The sequence below is a fragment of the Saccopteryx leptura genome, chromosome 2 (genome assembly GCF_036850995.1).
Source record: "Saccopteryx leptura isolate mSacLep1 chromosome 2, mSacLep1_pri_phased_curated, whole genome shotgun sequence".
Taxonomy (NCBI): domain Eukaryota; kingdom Metazoa; phylum Chordata; class Mammalia; order Chiroptera; family Emballonuridae; genus Saccopteryx; species Saccopteryx leptura.
The window spans coordinates 149,053,903-149,077,940 of record NC_089504.1 but is presented as its reverse complement, the minus strand read 5'-3'; the positions used below and the strand labels follow the sequence as shown (position 1 = coordinate 149,077,940).

General features: G+C 46.2%; 1 pseudogene; it reads left to right on the top strand.

Moving 5' to 3' along the window:
* The first annotated feature begins 6,031 nt into the window (after positions 1-6,031).
* On the top strand, positions 6,032-7,097 carry LOC136393167 (sorting nexin-11 pseudogene; annotated as a pseudogene).
* The last annotated feature ends 16,941 nt before the right edge of the window (positions 7,098-24,038 follow it).

Genomic DNA, 24,038 nt, shown 5'->3' with positions numbered 1-24,038 from the left:
CTTTAATAGCATTAACACACTTTATTACTGTATGTAATACATCATTCAGAACAGGCGAGATGTTTTTAGCTACCAACTTTTCCCTATGAATAACACAATGCACAAGAATCATTTCTGGATTCGCATCTTTCATCACTTTTAAGCAGCCATTTTTCTTGCCCATCATATTGGGAGCACCATCTGCAGCACAAGATGTTATATTTTTCATTGGTGTATCATTGACATCTAAGTAGTTTTTTAGCTTATTATATATATTTTTGGAGGTAGTGGTGCTTTCTAATCTTTTGCAGAACATTTCTTCAGCAAAATGTCCTTTATCAATATATCTTACGTAAGTTATCAATACTGCCTCACTGTCTCTCAAAGTTGATTCATCCATTTGCAAGGAGAATTTTCTTGTTTTCAGCTTTTCAATAAGTTGTTTTTCAATATCCTCACTCATTTCGTCTATTCTTCTGCTAACAGTATTGTCACTGAGTGGCATAGCTTTTACATCTTTGTCATCTTTTTCAAGAACCATTTTAAGAAATGCTGATATTGACAGTTTTATTAAATTCTCTCCTATAGTGTAATTTTCTCCAGTTTTAGCGATGAATAAAGAAATTTGATAACTAGCCTCAAGAACACGATTATTAGTTGAAGTATGAGCAGTAAATAGAGACATTAATGTTGTTCTTTTTTCAAAAATTTTCTTTAAAGTTTTAAAGTAACTCAAATCTGAATTAATATGAGCACTATGTTTTGCCTTCAAATGCGCCTCAAGACGACCTCGTTTCATTGATTCATTGGTCAAGCATTGCTGGCATAAAAGACAAAAAGGAATCCACTCATCGTGAACAGCGGGTATGAACCCAAATTTTAAATATTCCTCTGAATATTGACGAGTTTTTTTCTTGCTTGCACCACTCATTTTACTATGGGCTATAAGAAATAAAAATAAGATCAATTAAAAACTAATATTAAAATATGTGTTAAAATATATTCAATGTGACATAGAGTAAACGTATACTAAAAATTCATATTTATTTAAATGTATATAACACATTTACTACACTACCACCGCAAATCAAAAGGTATCTATATTTTTTCCACTTGACAAAATTTTCTGGAAAGTTATGCTTCTAAAATTAAAATTGTCATGCATGCACTATTATAGCCCCAATAATATTTATAAAATATTAGTGCTTTCTAGCCCCGATGCAAGAAGTACTTAATAAAGAGTTTAATATTGATAAAAATAAAATCAAATACTTACCAATTATATCTATATACTATATATATGTATGATTATTAAATCAACGAGCTTTTACAACAGTTTTGACTGACACTTATTTCAAATTAACACCAACTGAATGATGTGAAACACTACAGAAGTTGCGATGGGCCAATTAGGTGAGAATAACTGCGTTGTTTAGCGAGTTTTTAAAACGTCCGGGGTTCCCCGCGGCAGACAGCACACTCCACGGTGAACCCAGGACGAAGTTTACTTGACGACGCCAATCACCCAGTTGATATTTTGGTCTCGTCAAACGAAATTTTACTTAATAATTATTTACCGCAATTATTTAAGAATTGCATTTTTTGTTAAATTTGGCACTGATATCTAGCATTGCATTTAAATGGCCCAGGGCGAAAGAGTTAAAGTCGTGTCGAGTCCATTTTCAAATTGCCCCCCTTAACTATCGAATTGCCCCCCTGTGGGGTGTGGGCCCCACGTTGGGAAACACCGCTCTACGGCGATGTCATATATTAGGCTCAGTCTCATTGGTAGTCAAGGATTGTTAGCGTTTGCAGGCTCTGACAATGAGAGAGTCCGTTTTCCCAGAGCCTCTCTCCTAGTCTCTCCTTCCTGAATTAGCAGCCTGATGATCCAGCTATGAGGCTGCCGCTGCCTCTGCCTGGGGATTAAGAGGCTCAAAGAGCTGGCAAATCCCCACTCTCTCCCCACTCAACACAGGGCTCTGGGTAAGGCTCTGGCAGTCAGAGCCGCCAGCTTAATCAGGCAGGGCTGGGAGCCAATTGCTTTCAAGGTGACTTTCTATGAGCCTCCAGGCCTGTTCAGCATGCCTAGCACTCTGTGGGAGCACTCTCCCCAGGCTTTCCACACTTTGTAACCTGTTTAGGCTGCAAAGAAGATGCCCTAGTCGCTGCCTGCAGTACAGGAGGTCTTAACATCTGCCAAGTCCCTCTTTTTAGCATATAACCCTGAGTATGAAAGCTCTGCCAATCAGAAGTTGCCCCCACCCCTTTAGCAAGAGGCACTAAAAAGTATCATGCGTCTTTTTTTGGATCGCTGAACTAAGAGAGATCTTGTCAATTAGAGCCGCATAGGTTAGTTGGGAGGTGAGCAGACTGTGGGTTAAGCTAATTTCAGCGATTGGATCCAACCATCTGCTACAGAAAGGACTGCAACCTGCCCGCACACCCCTCCCCCAACGCTTACTTGTTAGCTTGAATGGCTGGGTAAGGCGCCCCACCCGCCCAGAGAAGCTTGGGCCTAGGGAAGTTCGCTTTGGTGCACTCCCTGTGCACCGCTGACAGCTGCTGCTCATGGCGCCGGAGGTTGCTCACGGCGCACGGGCGGTTGGGATGCTTGTGGCATGCGGGCATTTGCTCGCGGGGGCTGATTCACCACAGGCACACTCTTTCCTTGGCTTGAACAAACGTCCATGCCACAGCCTAGCTTCCTCCACACCCTTAGCTCCCTGATTTTCAGTTCCAAGTGAAAGCAGCCTTTGCTCAGGTTAGTGAGGAAGGCAGAGTGTGTTTTTGTCCGACTTATTTCCTTCAGGGTTGATTATATATTTAGTCAATTTTTTGCTCGATCCTACCTTCGCATTCAGTGTGTGGAACTCCCAGACACTCCAAGGATAGATTTTTCTGTCTCTGGTTGATGAACTTGTTGAAATTTTGGGGAGATTTGTCGGTCGCACTCCTCACGGCACCATTTCTCTGATGTCACTCAACTCAAGGCCCCTTTAAACTTCAATTCTCCTCACCCAACCTCAACTTCCCCTTAAGCAAGTCCCCCCACCCTGGGAAGCTTCTGGAAAGTGTCCTTGGGACAAGGCCTTCCGGAGGGACCTGAGGGTTGGGGAAGGGAAACAGTCTGTGACCAAGGCCATAAACCAGGATATGCTAATCTGAGCATGTCTAGCCCCTACATCAGCAAATGCCTGTGTAGTCCCTCGATCAGACACCCCCTTCCTGCCTCTCTCTGTTGATTCCACTAGAGCAGGGTTCCCCAAACTTTTTACACAGGGGCCCAGTTCACTGTCCCTCAGACCGTTGGAGGGCCGGACTATAAAAAAAACTATGAACAAATCCCTATGCACACTGCACACATCTTATTTTAAAGTAAAAAAACAAAACGGGAACAAATACAATATTTAAAATAAAGAACAAGTAAATTTAAATCAACAAAATGACCAGTATTTCAATGGGAACTATGCTCCTCTCACTGACCACCAATGAAAGAGGTGCCCCTTCCGGAATTGCAGTGGGGGCTGCATGCAGCCCACAGGCCATAGTTTGGGAACCTCTGTACTAGAGTCTCAGCCCATCTGTTTTGCAGATGCAAAAATAAACTACTTATAAAACTCACCAGGCCTTGTGCGTCCCTCCTGCAGTGACCTAACACTCACCTTTCCTGTCTCTGACTGTATTCCCTCCCCTACTTTGTTTCCTGGAATAACGCAGCCTAAGGGAATGACTGGGATGACTTGTGACTTCCAGCTTTTTTCCCCAGATGGAAATTGAGTTCACCCGGCTGGGGCACACGTTGTAAAGCTGCTGGCTGAGTGCTGCCAGCCCCCAGTGGACAGACAGCATCTGCTGCTTCCCATGCTGCCTACACCTCCATTGTGTCCTCTTGCAGAAAAGGTCTTATGCCCACTAGACTACGACTTAAGAAGAAAAAGTAATATATCTAGATGCATACTGGGTGGAGTAATAAGGAATGTAAGGTTCAGAGAAGCATATATTAGGGTGTGTCTTATACTGTTCCTGGGAGAGGCACACAGGGTTTTGAGGTTGAGAGCTACTGGTCTCTAGAAGGGTGTTTTCTCTTACAGGACAGGTGCATTTCATGGGACTCTCTTGGTGCCTAGGTAATATTTCTCACTCAAATTCCTGTGTTTTCCTTGTTTTGAGTTTATACTCACCAAATAGTCTTCCAGTTCACATCTGCTTTCCAAATAGAAAAAGAAATTAGCTTATGCTTGCTGGAATGGCTCCTTTATGGATGTATGTCCATTGACAAATGTAAATTTAGTGACTATGCATCTGCTGTGAGCCTGATACTTTCTGAGTTTAGTAGGATAATTCAGCTTCTGGACTGATGCTCAGTTACTATTACTAAATGAATGAATGCCAAGGCTAGGCTATCCCCAGGAATAAGATGCTTTTGAGAGGTCCTGTCCTGCCTGTAAAGTAAATGACCTCCCCCCTCCCAACAACAAACACACTGTGTACCCCATCAAACTGCATAATGTTAAATATCTCAGACACAGAATAGCCATACTTTTCCTCTAAAGTGCAGTAAAATTTCTGACTTATTTCTGCTATTCCAATTGTCAAAAACCTAAATCTCAAAATTTGATCCAAGGTCAGGACTCAACTTTACTTATTATTAGATTGTATGTATTTATTGTTAAAATTATATTACAGCTATTTCTACAGGAGATCTAAGGAAACTTAAAAGCATAAGAACAAGACAACTGAACCCAAATAATATTAGTAATAACTAACTTTTATTTAGGCCTTTGAATGTGGCATGCAAAGTCTAAGCCCTCTATGTTACCAAGATGATTTCATTGATCTCACAAGAGTCTTACAGGATAGGTCCTGGTATCTCCATTTTATAACTGAGAACACTGAGGTTCAGAGTGTATAAACAACCTTTCAAGGCCATCCAACAAGTTAATAGTGGAGTGGGGATCTGAATCCAGGCAGTCTGATTTTACTAGGGCATGTACTTAAAATTAGCAAGAAGTCATGAAAACAGACAAAAAGTATCAAAAAAAAATTGGCCAAACTCTAGCTGGGTAGCTCAGTTGGTTAGAGCATCATCCCATAAAGCCAAAGTTGCAGGATTCAGCCTTAGGGCACATACAAGAATCAATCAATGAATGCATAAATAAGTGGAACAACAAATTAATGTTTCTCTCCCTTTTCCTTTCTCTCTATAATCAATCAATCAATCAAATGTATTATAAACACTTATAGCCTGACCAGGGTGGTGCATTGGATAGAGAATCAACCCAGGACATTTGAGTCTCAGGTTTGAAACAGAGGTTGCCAGCTTGAACTTGGGCTTATCCGGCTTGAGCACAGGCTCACCAGCTTGAGTGTGAGGTTGGTAGCTTAAGCACAGGATCATAACATGACCCAAAGGTCACTGGCTTGAGCCCAAAGATCACTGGCTTGAATCCCATGGTTGGAGGCTTGAGCAAGAGGTCACTGGCTTGGCTTGAGCAGTGCCCCCTCTCCAACATGGAATGGATGAGAAGCAATCAATGAAAGTGATGCAACTACAAGTTGATGTTCCTTATCTCCCTTTTTTCTCCCTCTAAAAAAATTTAAAAATAATTATAAAAAATACTGGTCATTGAAAAACTAAAGCAACACACAACATTTAGCTCTGAGATTACTGCAGATAAGGCAAAGAGGAATACATAACAGGTTTAAATACTCTCACTGTCAAGTTATAGAAATCATTTTTGTACCTGTGTAGAAAATTCTCCCTGGCCTTGAGTTAAAAGTTTGTTAAGAAAGACTTTGAGGTCAGAGCACCTTGCTGGCCCCTCACCGGCGTCCACTCTCCAGCACCCGAAGCCAGTGGTGGGACAGCCCAACTGCCGCCAGGGCCTGGGTGGGGCCCCGCGCACCTTGGGGGAAACGGGATCGCCACTAAAAGTCGGAGGTTGCAGAGGCGGGGAGCCCTGGGCAACCGGGATTGGAGTGTCGGGAGCTCTCTCCCGTCGTGCACTGGGGCGCCGGCCACTCACCGGGAAGAAGCCGAGACTGGCTATATGGTGGGGCTCCGGCGGTGTCGCTGTGGTCAGTGGGTGCAGCTCGCAGGGATATAGGAGGCTCTTGCGCTAGACTGTGGTCGCCTTTGTGACTAACCTTGCAAATGGAAGGAATGGCAAATTACAGACGGATCAAAGAACGGAGCAGAGCTGGTTCGCTGAGAACACAAGGAGGAGCCAGCCGGATCATTTGTTTGCAGTGAATATTGGCTGAAGTCAGTTTTCATTTCAAGATGTTTTCTTCCAGTGGGCTTTTGGTGTAGGATGTTGGCGAACCAAGAACAGGAGGAAGTGATCACCGTGCGTGTTCAGGACCCCCGTGTGCAGAATGAAGGCTCCTGGAATTCTTATGTGGATTATAAGATCTTCCTCCATACCAACAGCAAGGCCTTTACTGCCCAGACATCCTGTGTGCGTCGCTGCTACTGTGAGTTCGTGTGGCTGAGGAAGCAGCTACAGAGAAATGCTGGTTTAGTGCCTGTCCCTGAACTTCCTGGGAAGTCAACCTTCTTTGGCAGCTCCGATGAGTTCATTGAGAAGTGACGACAAGGTCTGCAGCACTTCCTTGAAAAGGTCCTGCAGAGTGTTGTACTCCTATCAGACAGCCAGTTACACCTCTTCTGCCAAGCCAGCTCTCAGTGCCTGAGATAGAAGCCTGTGTCCAGGGCCAAAGCCACATGACCGTTTCTGATGCCATTCTTCGCTATGCGATGTCAAACTGTAGCTGGGTCCAGGAGGAGAGGCCGGGCTCTTCTCACTTGGCTAAAGAAGACCAGCCTAAGAGTTGCTGCTTTTTCCCAAGATCGGGTCGGAGGAGTTCTCCGTGGCCGGCTCCTGAGGAAGAAAAGGGTCATTTTGAGGTGTGGGCTCCTGTGGTTGACTCTGAGGCTCCTTCCTCAGAAAGCCTCCCTCCTCCCTCTCCCACCTGCTACCTCACCGTCATGCTGTGATTCTGCAAGATCTGATGAGGGACCTTCTGCTCCCGAGCCTGTGAGGAGGTCCTGGGGAGGGGACCGTGCTGTGCCTTTGGATCCTAGTCAGTTAGAAACCGTTTTGGAAAAGTGAGCTCTGGGTTCTGCTCTGAGGCAGACCGAGAAGATGCAGGCGAGGAGACATTGGGTGGCATTGGGTACAGCACAGGTGTTGGGAGGTTGGGCTACTTCGTGTTTTACAGTTGCCTCTGCTCAGATTGATTGCAGAGGTTAGTCACGACTACTCCTCAAGCTTCCTTCATAGGAATGAACACTGCAGATGTTTGTAAGTTAAGCATAAGGTCCAGGGGCTGTTGGTTTTGAACAGAATCCAATGTTTACTCTCTTGAGAGCTGAGTTTCTTTAGATGTTTGTTAATGGGCCCAGGAACACTGTCTTAGTTGACTGGTTTTGGGGACCCTTAAGTGGCAGATTTTAAGCTACCATATTGAATATTATCTCAACAGAAATGCTTGTATAGTTGTATTCCCACTGGCTCCGTTTTGCTGCAGGCCCTGGAGCACTTGTTTCTGGGAGGCTGGCCTCTTGTCTCCCTCCTTGCGTGGACAGGGTGGCGGGTGTTTATTTCCCCACCTCCTGGTGTCTCCTCCACTAATCACTCTGAATGAATGGTGCTGTGGCTCCTGTCGCTGGGGCTTCCTGCATATCCCAAGACCTCAGCATGGCTGTGTGGGGCCTGAGACCCACAAAACAGGGCATGGCCACCCATGAAAGAGAAATGGTTGTTCACAGCCCGAGGAAAGGCAGACAGCTCCGGGGGCTTTGTTTTGGACAAGGCTGTCCTGGACTGTCACTGTCTCTTCCACTTATAAAGCAGAGACGGGACCATCTTTTCTGCAGGGGTGGAATGGGCTCCTTTCTTTTTTGAATGCTTTTCTTCTCCCTTAGTAACAAACAGCTCCCTGCCCCTGGGGCTTCAGTCACTACAGTGTCCCTCTGCTGTGGTGCAGGCAGCCGTATGTTCAGTCCAGTGGGGCACAAGGGCTTTGTTTCTTTTTGGAGAGAGCTCTGTAGGGATGGAGATGAGGAACAACATGCCTTCAGACAATGAGGCATTCTGCCCTCCTGCTGCCATAATTCCTCTCCACCTAGAGCAAGAGAGCGAGCCTGGTAGGAGACGGAGCCGCCGGTGTCTGCATTGCTCGGCACTTAGGCTCGGGTGCGGCTCTGCGCGTCCATCTGTCCCTCCTCTGGCCATCCCTGGGCTCTTCTATGACCAGTCTGTGCTGTGGGACTGTCATGGCATTTAGTTCAGAGTTGAGGGGGTTTGGCCTGAAATAAAATTCAACTATTAAAAAAAAAAAAGAAAGAAAGACTTTGAGTTAATTCATTGAATGGCTCATATAGTGCTTCTCATTTTTTTTTTTTTTTTTTCATTTTTCTGAAGCTGGAAACGGAGAGACAGTCTGACAGACTCCCGCATGCGCCCGACCGGGATCCACCCGGCACGCCCACCAGGGGCGACGCTCTGCCCACCAGGGGGCGATGCTCTGCCCATCCTGGGGGTCGCCATGTTGCGACCAGAGCCACTCTAGCGCCTGAGGCGGAGGCCACAGAGCCATCCCCAGCGCCCGGGCCATCTTTGCTCCAATGGAGCCTTGGCTGCTGGAGGGGAAGAGAGAGACAGAGAGGAAAGCGCGGTGGAGGGGTGGAGAAGCAAATGGGCGCTTCTCCTGTGTGCCCTGGCCGGGAATCGAACCTGGGTCCTCCGCATGCTAGGCCGACGCTCTACCGCTGAGCCAACCGGCCAGGGCTCATATAGTGCTTCTAATAAAAAATGCTGGGTGGTCCACATAGGCCTTACTTCTTTTTTTTATCCCCCCCCCTCTTCTATTCCAAGTGAGAGGAGGGGAGATAGACAGATTCCTGAATGTGCCTGACCAAGATCCACCCAGCAACCCCCATCTGGTACCATGCTCGCAACTGAGCCATTATTAGCACCTGAGGCAGAGGCTCCATGGGGTCATCCCCACCATCCGGGGCCAATGCACTTGAATCAATCAAGCCATTGCTGTGGGTGGGGAAGAGAAAAAGGCAAGGGATAGGGGGAGAGATAGAGGAGCAGATGGTTTCTTCTTCTGTATGCCCTGACCAGGAATCAAGCCCAGGAAATCCACACTCTGGGCCAACGCTCTACCACTGAGCCAACCAGCCAGGGCCTACATAGGCCTTATTTCTGATTTGATTTTCTCTTGGGACAAAGCCCAGAGTGTTATGGTAAGAGTGTCACTTTTTAAAATATAAACCTTGGGGTTAGGATAAGGAGAAGATAGCAGAACAGGATCAGGGTTTATAGCTTAGATAACTCTCTTCATCCCCTCCATTCTTGTCGCCACCCAAGGTTCAAGGCCCCACTGCATTGTCTGGTTTACCTCTTGCTAAGTGGCTTCACACCCAGCAAAACTGGTGAACAGGCCCTGGCCGGTTGGCTCAGCGGTAGAGCGTCGGCCTAGCGTGCGGAGGACCCGGGTTCGATTCCCGGCCAGGGCACACAGGGGAAGCGCCCATTTGCTTCTCCACCCCTCCGCCGCGCTTTCCTCTCTGTCTCTCTCTTCCCCTCCCGCAGCCAAGGCTCCATTGGAGCAAAGATGGCCCGGGCGCTGGGGATGGCTCTGTGGCCTCTGCCTCAGGCGCTAGAGTGGCTCTGGTCGCAATATGGCGACGCCCAGGATGGGCAGAGCATCGCCCCCTGGTGGGCAGAGCGTCGCCCCTGGTGGGCGTGCCGGGTGGATCCCGGTCGGGCGCATGCGGGAGTCTGTCTGACTGTCTCTCCCCGTTTCCAGCTTGAGAAAAATGAAGGAAAAAACAAACAAACAAAAAAACAAAAACAAAAACTGGTGAACATTCTCAACTTGCCTTCATCTTCCACCAGGTGGATCAAAACCTGGCATAAGCTACATATAGTGTTGGCTTCAGAAGTAAGTTCAAATAAGCAACCACAAAATCGGTACAAGTGCCTTCCAGCCTTGATTAATATCATGCTTTCTTCCACGAGTCTCCAAGCCCAGCACAAGTGGCAACCAACTACAGATCACTTGTAGCTCCCACCAGGTGACCCACTGGGCACAAATGGCAGCTATCCTTGTTCTACACTGGGGCCTCTCCCAAGAGGCTTCAGAACCAAGGCATCCAGTGGCCAAATTCAGACCAAACCAGAGTACCACCCAACCAGCTCTACACACAACACACCCTAAAAAGGTAAACGTGGCTGGCGCTGGAGCCCTACTAAAGTGACTCCTACACTGTGAGGTCAGCCCCCAGCACAACTTGTCTGCTATAGTCACGGACAGCTCTCATTAACCTGAGGGTCAATCCCAGCCACTGACAACAGCAATCAAGGCTCAACCATAACAGGAGGGCACACACAGCCCACACAAAGGCCTTCCTGGAGCACTCAGCTCAGGTGAACAACAAAACTGCACCACTAAGTTCCAAAGCACACCAACTACATAAGGCCACCCTGCCAAGGCTAGGAGACATAACAGATTAACCTAATACATAGAGAATAATACAGGGAGGCAGCCAAATTGAGGAAACTAGCATGTTCCAGATGAAAGAACAGAACAAAACTCCAGAAAAAGAACTAATAAAATGGAGACAAGCAATCTACCAGATATAGAGTTCAAAACACAGGTTATTAGGATGATCAAGGAATTTAGGAGAAAAAGAGGTAAACTCAGTGAGACCAACTACAAACAGAAACCAAAAAAAAAAAAAATACAGTCAGAAATGAAGACTACAATAATTGAAATGAAGTATAGATTAGAAAGAATCAGCAGATGATTAGATGAACAAGAAGATGCAATTAGTGATCTGGAAGACGAAGTAACGGAATACACCTAACTAGGACAGGAAAAAAAAAAAGGAGAAAGGAATTTTTAAATAACCAGGATAGTTTAAGGCAATCATTTTTAACCCTTTTACATTTGAGGATCAGTAAAAACAGGATAATTATTTCAGGGACCACAAAGGCAGAAATCACCCTGAATATAAGTGAACATGACTAACATCATTTGGTCTATAATCCTCATACAACATCAAGGTGGTTAATGATTTAACAAACTGGCATAAAATCTGGCAGACTAGTATGTAGACTGACAATTGAGAAACACTGGTTTAGCCTGAGCAGGTGGTGGCGCAGTGGATAGAGTATCAGCCTAGGATGCTGAGGACTCAGGTTCAAAACCCCAAGGTTGCCAGCTTGAGTACAGGCTCACAAATTTGAGATTAGGGTTGCCAGCTTGAGCATGGGGTCATACATATGACCCCATGGTTGCTGGCTTGAGCAAGGGGTCACTGGCTCATCTGGAGCTACCCCCCACCTGGTCAAAGCACATATGAGAAGGCAATGAACAACAAAGGTGACATAACTACGAGTTAATGCTTCTTATCTTTTCTTTCCTGTCTGTCCCTCTCTCCCCCCACCCCAAAGAAAAGGAAAGAACCTACTGGTTTCAGGGACCTCTGGGACAATATTCAGTGTATCAACATTCACAAAATAGGGGTACCAGAAAAAGGAGAGAGAGAACAAGGGATTGAGAACCTACTTGAAGAAATACAGTGGTACCTTGAGATATGAGCAGACCAACATACAATTTTTTTTAAGACACAAGCTGCGACTCAGTCCATATTTTTGTTTGAGATCCGAGCAAAATTCCAAGATACGAGTTGTGATTCAGGAAGCTGCTGCTAGTTGATGCGTTGGTGCACGAGTCCAGTAGCGGCAGTACAACACCAGCATCTCGTTCTTTCTCACATGTTACCCACAGAACCAAGTCGAATCTCATGTGCTATACTCGTTCTTGCATGATTTTTGCATTTTTTACTAACTTTTTTTGTGTGCTATCATGGGGCCGAAGAAAGTCAGTGTAAAGGACAGTGGTGAGAAGAAGAAGAGAATGATGTCGATAGAAGTATAGCAAGAAATAATAGAGAAACATGAGCATGGTGGATGAGTGATTGAACTGGCAAGGCTATACGACTGCAATACATCTACAATTTGTACCATCCTTAAACAAAAGGATGCCATCAAAAGCACAAATCCAGCAAAAGGAACTACAGTTCTGTCCCAATTAAGGACAAATATCCATGAAGAAATGGAGAAGCTTCTGCTGGTATGGGTAAAAGAGAAAGAGCTGGCAGGAGATACAGTGATGGAGACTGTACTATGCAAAAAGGCACATATTATTTATGGCGACTTGAAGATAAAAGTACCATCAACCTCGAAAGAGGCAATAGAAGATTTGTTTAAGGCAAGTCACGGCTGGTTTGAAAATTTCAAGAAGAGATCTGGCATCCACTCAGTGGTGATGCATAATGAAGCTGCGAGTGCTGATGTTAAGGCAGCTGAGGAGTACATCACACATTTTGCTGCGCTTATCACAAAGGAAGGCTACATCCCCCAATAAGTGTTCAACTGTGATGAAACAGGATTGTTTTGGAAAAATATGCCCCAGAGGTCTTTCATCACTGCAGAGGAGAAGAAGCTGCCAGGCCATAAACCCATGCAGGACCATCTGACCTTTGCATTGTGTGCAAATACTAGCAGTGACTGTCAAGTAAAGCCACGGCTAGTGTATCATTCCGAAAATCATCAAGCCTTTAAATTCACAAGATTCTTTAAGAAAAACTGCAGGTTATGTGGTGTGCCAATGCTAGGGCATGGGTTATGTGGCAGTTTTTTTACTGAATGGGTAAACCTCATCTTTGGTCCTGCAGTGAAGAAATATCTTCAAGAAAATAGACTCTTACCCTGGCCGGTTGGCTCAGTGGTAGAGCGTCGGCCTGGCGTACAGGAGTCCCAGGTTCGATTCCTGGTCAGGGCACACAGGAGAAGCGCCCATCTGCTTCTCCACCCCTTCCCCTCTCCTTCCTCTCTGTCTCTCTCTTCCCCTCCTGCAGACGAGGCTCCATTGGAGCAAAATTGGCCCGGGCGCTGAGGAAGGCTCCATGGCCTCTGCCTCAGGTGCTAGAATGGCCCTGGTTGCAACAGAGCAATGCCCCAGATGGGCAGAGCATCACCCCCTGGTGGGCATGCCAGGTGGATCCCAGTCGGGTGCATGTGGGAGTCTGTCTGACTGCCTCCCCGTTTCCAACTTCAGAAAAATACAAAAAAAAAAAAAAAAAGAAAATAAACTCCTGATGAAAGCATTACTAATCCTTGATAATGCTCTAGCCCACCCACCTGGTCTTGAAGATGACATTCTGGATGAGTTCAAATTCATGAAAGTCCTCTACTTCCCACCCAATATCTTGCAACCTATTGATCAGCAGGTCCTTTCCAACTTTATTTATTTATTTATTTTTTACAGAGACAGAGAGAGAGTCAGAGAGAGGGATAGACAGGGACAGACAGAAAGGAACGGAGAGAGATGAGAAGCATCAATCATTAGTTTTTCATTGCGCGTTGCAACACCTTAGTTGTTCATTGATTGCTTTCTCATATGTGCCTTGACTGCGGGCCTTCAGCAGACGGAGTAACCCCTTGCTGGAGCCAGCGACCTTGGGTCCAAGCTGGTGGGCTTTTGTTCAAACCAGATGAGCCTGCGCTCAAGCTGGCGACCTCGGGGTCTTGAACCCGGGTCCTTGGCATCCCAGTCCGACGCTCTATCCACTGCGCCACCGCCTGGTCAGGCACCTTTCCAACTTTAAAAAGCTTTACACAAAGCACTTGTTCCACTGCTGCTTTGAGGTTACTGAGAATACAAATCTAACCCTTCAAGAGTTTTGGAAAGATCACTATAACATCATGATATGTTTACGCATTATTGACGTGGCATAGCAAGAGGTTACAAGGAGAACCTTGAACTCGGCATGGAAAAAGTTATGGCCTGATGTGTTGCAGACAGGGACTTTGAAGGATTTGAACCAGAGACCGAAGCCGAGGTGGAAGCGTTGGAGAAGATTGTGTCCCTCAGAAAGTCAGTGGGTCTGGAGGTAGATAAGGGTGACATAAACAAGCTTGTCTAGGAACATGAGGAGGAACTCTCAACTGAGGAGCTGCAGGAGCTACAGATGATGCAACATACCGAGCTTCTGCAAGAGATTAGTAGTGAGGAGGAGGTAGAGTCAGAGGAAGTGATTTCTGCAAGTGAAATTAAAGAAATGCTGGCAATATGGGAGAAGCTTTCAAGTTACATTGAAAAGAAACACCCAGAAAAAGTTTCAACTGGTCCTGCTTCAGCACTTTTTAATAACACTTGTTTGTCACATTTCTGTAACATTTTAAAAGGCAGGCAAAAGCAAACCTCTTTGGATAGATTTTTATTCAAAAGTCCTGCAAGTGAAAGTGCTGAAAGTGCAGCCAAAAAGGCAAAAACAGGTGATGATTAAATGAAAAATACATAATGTTAAGCTTAGGTTAAGTTTAAAGTAAAGAAAGTGCATTTTTTTACAATTAAGTTTTTGTGGTTTCATTTTAAGTAAAGAAAATGCAGTTTTAGTTTACATTTAGTGTTAAGAAAGTGCAGTTTTAATTTGTGTCTGCAGTGCCTGCATCCCTTCTTCCCTCCCTCCTCATCCACCATTCACCTCTGTTAGCCGCACTCATCTGTCTCCAGGTAAGAATAGAGTACTAAATAACACTTTTTTTATTTCATATGTTTTGTTATGCATTGGTAAAGTATACATGTGTGTTTCTTAATTAAAAACATGTCCTTTTTCATAATTTAGGATGGTTTGAGGATGTTTCACAGGGCTGGAACAGATTAAATCTATTTCAGTTATTTTAAATGGGAGAAATTTGTTTGATATATGAGTTGACTGACTTATGAGCTCGGTTACAGAACGAATTAAACTCATATCTCAAGGTACCACTGTAATGACTTAAAACTTTTCAAGCCTGATCAGGCGGTGGCACAGAGGATAAGCGTTGGACTGGGATGCAGAGGACACAGGTTTGAAACCCTGAGGTTGCCAGCTTGATTGTGGGCTAATCTGGTTTGAGCAAGGCTCACCAGCTTGAGCCCAAGGTTGCTGGCTTGAGCAAGGGGTTACTTGGTCTGCTGTAGCCCCCCAGTCAAGGCACATATGAGAAAGCAATCAATGAACAACTAATGTGCCGCAATGAAGAATTGATGCTTCTCCTCTCTCTCTCTTCCTATCTGTCCCTATCTTCCCTCTCTTTGTCTCTCTCTGTTTCTGTCAAAAAGAAAGAAAGAAAGAAAAAAAGAAAGAAAGAAAGCCAGCCACTTTTCAATTCTGGCAAAGGAAATAGACATACAAGTCCAGAAAGTGTAAACAACTTCAACAAGGTAAACCCAAAAAAGCTCACGGAGTTAGTTCATCAGCTATAAACCAGTATTACATGAAATGTTAAAGGTATTTCTTTAAGGAGAAAAGAAACAATAAAAAATATGAGTGCCTGACTCGTGGTGGCGCAATGGAAAAAGTGCCGACCTGGAATGCTAAATTTGCAGGTTCCAAACCCTGGGAACCCAATCAAGGCACATACGAGAAGCAACTACTGCAAGTTGATGCTTCCCGCTCCTCCCCCCTTTCTCTCTATCTTTTCTATCCAAAATATACTGCTCACAAAAATTAGGGGATATTTCAAAATGAATATAAAGCATTAAAATATCCTCTAATTTTTGTGAGCAGTATATATCAGTAAGAAAATATAAGAAAGCAAAATTTGGCCCTGGCCAGTTGGCTCAGTGGTAGAGCATCAGCCTGGCGTGCAGGAGTTCCAGGTTCGATTCCCGGCCAGGGCACACAGGAGAAGCGCCAATCTACTTCTCCACCCCTCCCCCTCTCCTTCCTCTCTGTCTCTCTCTTCCCCTCCTGCAGCCAAGGCTCCTTTGGAGCAAAGTTGGCCCGGGCGCTGAGGAAGGCTCCATGGCCTCTGGCTCAGGCACTAGAATGGCTCTGGTTGCAACAGAGCAATGCCCCAGATGGGCAGAGCATTACCCCCTGGTGGGCATGCCGGGTGGATCCCGGTTGGGCGCATGCGGGAGTCTGTCTGACTGCCTCCCCGTTTCCAGCTTCAGAAAAATACAAATAAATAAATAAATAAATAAATAAATAAATAAATAGGCAGTAAATCAACCAACTATAAAGCTAATACAAAGGTTAAAAGGTAAACAGAAGAACATCATGTATAAATACAACAGAAATTAAGGGACACACAAGAACTAAAATTAATGCAAGAACATACATATAGAAGGGATGAGTAAAAATTTTTGTGATTTTAGAATATATTCCAGTATAAGTGACCATCAACTTAGACCGCTATAAACACAGCTTGTTATAGCCTATAGTACCACAAACCAAAAATTGACAAGAGATATACAAGAAATAGAAAGAAATCCAAGTAGGACACTATAGAACAGGGGTCCCCAAACTACGGCCCACGGGCCGCATGTGGCCCCCTGAGACCATTTATCAGGCCCCCGCCACACTTTCGGAAGGGGCACCTCTTTCATTGATGGTCAGTGAGAGGAACATAGTTCCCATTGAAATACTGGTTAGTTTGTTGATTTAAATTTACTTGTTCTTTATTTTAAATATTGTATTTGTTCCCGTTTTGTTTTTTTACTTTAAAATCAGATGTGTGTAGTGTGCATAGGGATTTGTTCATAGTTTTTTTATAGTCCGACCCTCTAATGGTCTGAGGCACAGTGAACTGGCCCCCTGTGTAAAAAGTTTGGGGACCCCTGGACTAAGTGCTCCAATGAAAAGAAATAGGGTAATTGAACAGATAGAAAGGATAAAAAGAAAAGAAAAGGCCTGTACCCATGGTCCCTACAAGAGATCCACAACAGATTAAACGATACACACAGACTGAAGATAAAGGGATGGAAGGAAGATATTCCATATGGAATTTTTATTAGAGGAGGGATGGAGAAATTACAGTTTTCTTATTTATAAACAGATGTAGACTAGGAGGGTTTGGGGATGTGTTCCTGCAATTACTGTCTCTGACTTGGGCAGCTCAAGGCATCTAAAGGGCTGTGAGGGTACAGACCCCTCTTGGTCACGAGGCTGGCAACCCCTCCAAGCATCTTCCCAGCGTGGCCTCCAGCCAGACTGCCCTCGGGAGGGAGGGCCAGCTGCAAGCACTGTTATTAGACAGGTTCTCAGAGAGTTCCCTGTCCCTAAGTGTCGCCTCCTGTAGCTCGCCTGAGCCCTGCCTGTCTGTAGGAGGCCCGGGTTGTGTAGAGCTATACCTTGGGAGGATTCTAATGGTCCCTTTAAGGGGGAGAAAGGGAAAGGAGAGCCTTAAGGCAATGGCACTGGGGGAGTGGTGACATTGGGCGAGGGGCCAGTCCAGAGTATTCCTCGGGGCACATTGTGGTGGCCCTGGGGAGCACAGGGCCCCCGAGGGAGAGAATTAGAGGGAGCCCACTCAACTCTGCAGGGGCAACAACCTGTACGCTGGAGGGAGACTGGCTCTGCTGGCCATGGAGGAGGTCAGCCTTCTCCGTTTCTCTTCTCTCTTGGTTCTTGGCTTCTGTGCCAGGCAGCTGTTGGTAACGTCATAAATACAGTGAAAGGTGCAGGAGGCTGAGCTGCAGATTAGTTCCCCGCTGATGCTCTTGGCCTCCCGCAGGGCAAGGCTCAACTCCCCAGGCTGCAGGCACCCTGGTAAGTACGTGGTCACCTTTGACAACCAAACCAGGTGAGTAGACAGTGTAATTCTGAAGGACTCAACCCCAGGACTCAAAAAAAATTTTAAATGTACATTTATTTTTGGAATATTTTTTTAAAAATCACTTTATGGAGAGGTTCAAGAAGCTGCTGCTTTGTGTCTCTGTTTTAAATGTCACTTTTCCAGGGAGTAGTTCCCTAACCATCCTATCTAAATTGGATTTTATGTAGCTTTATTTTATTTGTTTGTTTAATACACACTTACCTGGTCTTGTTTTGTGCCAAGCACTGTTTTAAGAGCGTTGCAAGTCTTAACTCATTCAATCCTCACAAAATCCCTGTAAAGTCCTCTTGCTCATTTTAAGTTACGGGAGAAACTAAGGCATAGAGGTCAGGAAAATTGCCTAGGGTTGAGATGAAGAGCTGGTGAGTGGCAGAGCTAGGATGCGGACACAGGCGGTCTGCCTTTAGAACTGGTGGTCTCAGCATGGTGTTCTGCCCCAAGCATAGATTTCAATCTTCATTGTCCATCATCTCCCCTCCACCCTCAGATGCGGAGCTCCTCGCCCTTGCATCCACTTGGCATAGCACAGTCCAGTGAATGAACGAGTGGATGAGAAAGGGGGAAATTGCCCACAACCCAACTACCTAAGCACAATAATTACATATAATAATTTTGACAGATCTTCAGACCATGGTCAGGAACGGCTCCTGCCAGTCCTGTCATCATCTTTGTGAGGACAGAACAGCTGGCTGTGCCAACACACCTGGGGCAAGCAGCCAGGGGGTGCCTCATACCAGCGCCTGGCTCTTGGTTGGGCTCTGCCAGGCTCTCTGTCTTGATCCGGCCCTTGCTCATGCCCTCTCTGTCTCTCTGAGCCATCTTGTCACTGTCTGCCTGTCTCATCCTCTTCCCTTTGTTCCCATCTGTGCTTCCAGACCCTCTCCAAAGCCACTGGGGTTTGAGGACATGAGATAGAATTTCATTTTCAGGCAATGTGAAACAAACGTTAGCATAGCTGGCAAAATGTGGAGGCAGTGATTACTGTGGGATCCTAAGAAACTAGATCAAGCTGAGTTATCTGTAACGTTGTGGGTGTGGAACCCCCTGGAATCCCACATTCTCTCTGATCTCTGTGGTGGCTACCCTTCACACTGGTGGTGCCAAGGGTTGGTGTGAGGGTTAGGTCCCCCAAAGCTTTCATTAGTCCCAAGTAAACATATAATATAGCTAAAAATGAGGTTTGTACTATAAATCACACATGAATCCCTGGGCTCCATTATACCCACTACCCTTGAGCCTCTCTTCCCCCATAAACAAACTGGAGCCTCTAGGTCTCCTAGAGGGATGTACCTGCTTTCTCTGTTTTGCTCATCACCTTCTCTTTATAACAAGTGGGGCTGGAAGGCTTAGTTCATTTGTTCGTTCATTCATTCATTCATTCATTCCTAGTCCCAAGCACATGTTGACATCTAACACAAGTTAGATGACAATACAAAGCAGTAGAGGGGACCCATGAGGCAGGTATCAGTCTCAAGGAGGTGAGCTGAAAAAATACCTGTATGAATGAAAAGTTAGATGGCAGTGCACGGGCTAACTGACAGCACGTTGGCAGCAACATCCATCAGCAGTGGCTGTGATATGTCGGGGCACACACAGGACAGATAGCAAGAACTGAGTCCATAGGCAAGAGGGGTCCTGCGGGTTGCAGGGAGGAAGTCAGGCTTTGTGGAAGGGTGAATTTGCCCTGGGGCTGGGGGATGAGTAGCAGGAGAACAGTGAGGGGATGGCATTCCAGGCAGAGGACTGGCCTGGGGCTTGGCCAGCAGGACTAGAAGCACAGCCTGGGACTCTGTGATGAATGGCTTAGGCGGCGTGTCTGACAGATGTGCCCAGGGTAGGCCATGAGTGTGATGCTGAATGTCAGCGCTGCCAGCAAACTTAAAAAGAAATGCCTGTAAACCCACATGTGGTACACAGTACACACACCAGTGCGGGAGAAAAGCACACATGGAGCCGGGCCAAGACTCACTCAGTGAGAGGACATGACAGAATGATGTGGTTCATAAGTGACCAGCTGTGGGTGACTGTCCCGGGCCTCCATCCTGGGACACCCACGTGCCACAGTGGGATGGAGGCTGGAGGCCCAGCGTCTTCAGGTGCCAGGGTCCCCTTGGGAGGTGACTCGAGGCCTGATGGAGCTGCACCAGCTGCAGAGTCCTCCCAGTCTCAGTCTTGTGCTGAAAAGACTCTGTCTTGGTTTTACAGAAGACAAGGGTGGTGAAATAGGTTGGCTGGGGCATATGCCCCTAATGTCAGTCTCTCCCATAGCCTGTTGGTCCTGACAGACCCTTGACACTTTTGGTAGCCCAGAGATGAATGAGGTCTACATCAAACAGTGGCCAAATGCTGTGGCCTCACTGTCCTCTGTCCCACCTGAAACCAATCAGTTTCAAGAATCGTTTTCCAGCCCAGTCTGAACACTGTCAGTCCAGTAACAGCAGAAACCAGGCATACAGTGAGCACCCCATAAATATTTACTGGTGGAGTTCCCGCTCCCCACATCGCTGACCGCTGACTGACCCCGAGAGCCTTTCCAGGCAGCTTCACCCTTGTCCCCACCTTCTAGGCCTCTACTATCAGTGTTCTTTCTCATCATGGGTCTGCCACCTTGTTGAGCAGATAAAATATATTATGCTCACTTTGTTAAAGATGGTGCTGCCCACATGGAAGCCTGTCACCCAGGTGATATTAATGTGTGTTGGGGGCGGGCTGTGGGCAGGCAGGATCCTTGTAGCCTGGGGCTTGGTTTTAGGACTAAGCCTTTCCCACCCTTTTTGATGTGGGGTGGTGTAATCCCATCATGCCTCAGATAAGAGACTTTGTGTTAGAGACTTCCCTATTTTGTATATCGGATTAAAGGTTTTGATTTCTGCACTATAAAATGAGAGCAGAACGGGAGTTTGCTCTCTTGGTTCCTGAGATTAACATTAGAGAGGAGAGCAGATTAACATTAGAGAGGAGAGCAGAGAAAGGCCACGTGGAGGAGGCCAGGAGAAGCAGCCAGGATGGTGGAGTGCTGAGTGAGAAGCCAGTTTGGGCAGAGAGAAGGAAGGAGATGGGGAACAGAGATGAGTAAGTCTGGTGAACTAGAAACCTTTGATTCTAGGAAACTCGGATAAATCAGTAGCTTTGTGAGCACTGAATGAGTGGGTTTTGGAGCCCAGTGTGTGTTTTTACTTGCTTGCCGGGTGCAAGCTAGGGTTAAAGAGGATGGCCCACCAGTTTTTGGCTCCATTGTTTCTTTACCAACTGTCCGAATCCAATGCGAACCTGCACGGGCCAGGCGGCTGTGATGGTGACCGTGGCTCCTGAACTTTCACACCTCCATGCACTTCTTGCCACCCTTTCCACATCCCAGTGTCGGGGCCCAGTTGCCGTGGATCAGCGCAACTTATAATTGTCCAGGTCATCCTGAGTGAGAACAGTGAAGAATGAAGAAGTCAACTCAGAAAAAGCATGAGATCAGGAGGTCTCTGCAAGCTGATGGTGAGCCAGAGCAAAGAGAAATCCCTGGTTTGCTTTATTATATAGTGCAGAGCCATTTGCAAAACAAGGAAGTCTTTGATACAAAGTCACATAATCTGAGGCATAAACAGGAATCCCCCACCATGCAAAACATTTCAACCAACAGTTGAAAAAACAAAGGGTGAGAGGAAGGGCATGTAAATTGCCTCTAGCAACTTAATCAAGCAAGTAAAGTGGGAGGATGGGATGAGTAGAAACAATCAGCATCACAGCTAACATGGAGGTGTGGAGAAGAGTTTAGCCTTTGGCTTAATCCTTAAACTGCAAGGTTCTTTGTCAGTTTGCAGTCTCCCACACCCAATCTTCCAGGACTCTCACCTCGCTGGCCACCTGCCATAGTGGCTCCTTGGGAAGAGCCTTCAGTCAAGGTGGAAAGTGCCTGGGAGGACCTAAATGGGGGAGAACTCAGAAAGATAAGCAGCAGAGCTTTCCATCCAGATCAGGCCAGACAAGAAGAAACTGGCTGCCATACAGTTTAATGTGTCTTTCTATGCACACAGGGGTAGGCAAAGTAGGCCTACAGTTGTTTGTATGGAAAAAGGCATGCAGGTTAATAAATAGGAACACAAGAATAAACTATTTCGCATACTCACAACTGTAAACCTATTTTTGCCCACCCACGTATATACAAATACATGTATTTATGAGGCATCTTTGCATGAATGTACGCAGGGTTGTGTGCTCATTTATTGGCTGAATGGATTTTTTCCTATTCTTCTATCTACTGTCATCTACGTCAGCATGTCTTGGGTTGCAAAATCTTGGGGTTTAGAAATAAGATCTGGAGAGGGGGCATGAGCAGCCCGGAGAGGGTGGGGTTCCCTAGCACACAAGTATCCCAGTGGAGGCACTGTGGCTACCTTGGACTGTTTAGAGTGTTGCTCCATCATATAAGAAATGAAAATAGGTGACCTGTAATTCCATTGACTGATTCCAGGCCACTTTTCACAATAATGCAGACCTCACAGAACGGTTGCTGCTGCATTTGGAAGGTGTGGTGTTTGGGGGCGATGTGGTTTCGGTGCTCACCACTGGCAACTTTGATCAGAGACCTGACTGCATAGTTTAGTTATAATTGTGTGCTCCCGGGCACATTGAGGAGCCAATGAACCACTTTACCCGCAAGTGTTGTAAGGTACCAAAAACTACAGAATTAATACTAATATTTTAAGAGGCTTGGAGAACATTTTATTAATTTGGGTTAAGGTGTGCAGAGAAATTGTGAGAATAGTCTCTGTACTGTGTGATTGGCATAGTCAGGATGGTCCTTGGCATTGTATTGTAAATGCAAAGGGGAGGAAAACATAGATTCCCCAGATATTCCACCACGTCTGTGGGGAAAAGGGTGAATAGCTAGCCAGGTACAGGGAGAGAAAAGCCAAAATAAACCTTTTCTTATAGCAATGAGCCATTTGCAGGCATTTGTCCCCACAGAAACTACCTCTCCTATGTAAATGCGTGTGGTTAACACGTGTTACTCTGGACAGAGAGATAGCAGATGAACACTAGATAATATGGGAATGCCTTTTAATATGTAAAGAGACATCTTTCTACCATTGTGTTGGCTTGTAAATTTGTTTTCTCCAAAAGGATGTATGGCTTGCAAATTGAACATGGTCCTATCATGTTGAAGGACATATGACTATAACCAATAGTGGTAAGGGGCTCCTAATTACAATTTTTGCTTCTGTACTTCCCACTTACAAAACTATAAAAACTAAGTAGAACAAAGGGCCAGCACACTCTCCTGTCGGAGTTGCTGCCGCTTGGCCAAGCTAGACAATAAAGCTTTGATGTGTAAACGATGGACCTTGTTTCTGTCTTCAATGTTTCGGGTCCCTCTGTATTAGGCTTAACTCACATCTCCCAAACCTTCTGTGGCTCAGTTTTCTCATATGTGAGCTGAGGATGACAAGAACGCCTGCGCAGACTGTAGTGAGAATGAAAGCACAGGAGGCTCTCCGTGTGCACGCGTGGTAAGGATTCCATCAGTGCTGCTGGTGGTTGTTAAGTCGACATTCTGGCTCTTGTTGGAAGACCCAGTACGGCTCTAGGGGGACAGCCTGTCTGCCCAGCCTCCAGCCTTGCTCCCGACCTAAAATTCCCCTGATGGAGGGCAGCGTGCCCACTCTAGAAGCTCCATCCCACAGTCAGTTCAGTTGGACATCAGGGCAATGCTGGCCAAAACGCACTCCCACTCCAATAGCTTTGGCCTCAGCCAGGATCCACCCAGATGGGCCTTTGGAAGGAACAGACCAATCCCAGATTCTGATGTGTCACTGCTTCCTGGCTCAGCCAGTGACACTCTCCTTTGTTCCCTAAACTAACCAGCTTCTGAGCCATGTTCACGTGCTGTAGTTTAGGGAGCATGAGAAGTCTGGCGGGCAGCAGCTCAGCACCTGTGTTCAGGTTGTGCAAACGAAACTCATGCAAACAAAGCTGCATCTCTGCTCCTACTTCCTTTGACCAGGCTTCCTTCCTAAGAACAGGCCCAGGCTTACTGTTCAGTTGTGCTTCTGGGGCAAGTCCCTTGCCAGGTGGCTTGCCCGGGCTCTCCTGTCCACTCCTGAGACCATGACGTATTTGATCTCATCTCCATACAGCAAGGGGTTCGGAAGTTCTCCTTAACCCTCTGACAACAGCTTGACCTGGGGCATGGGCAGGGAGCCTCTAAAGATGGTCTGAGAACTTGGCAGGGATTGTCAGACCCAACCCCATCTTTTCACAGAAGAGAAAACTGAAAATGAGAGGGGGAATGTTACACTGTTAAACTGGCTGAGGGGGACGTGCCACCCCCACCACAAAGGAAAAAAAATCACTGTAGAGTTGTCTTCAGTT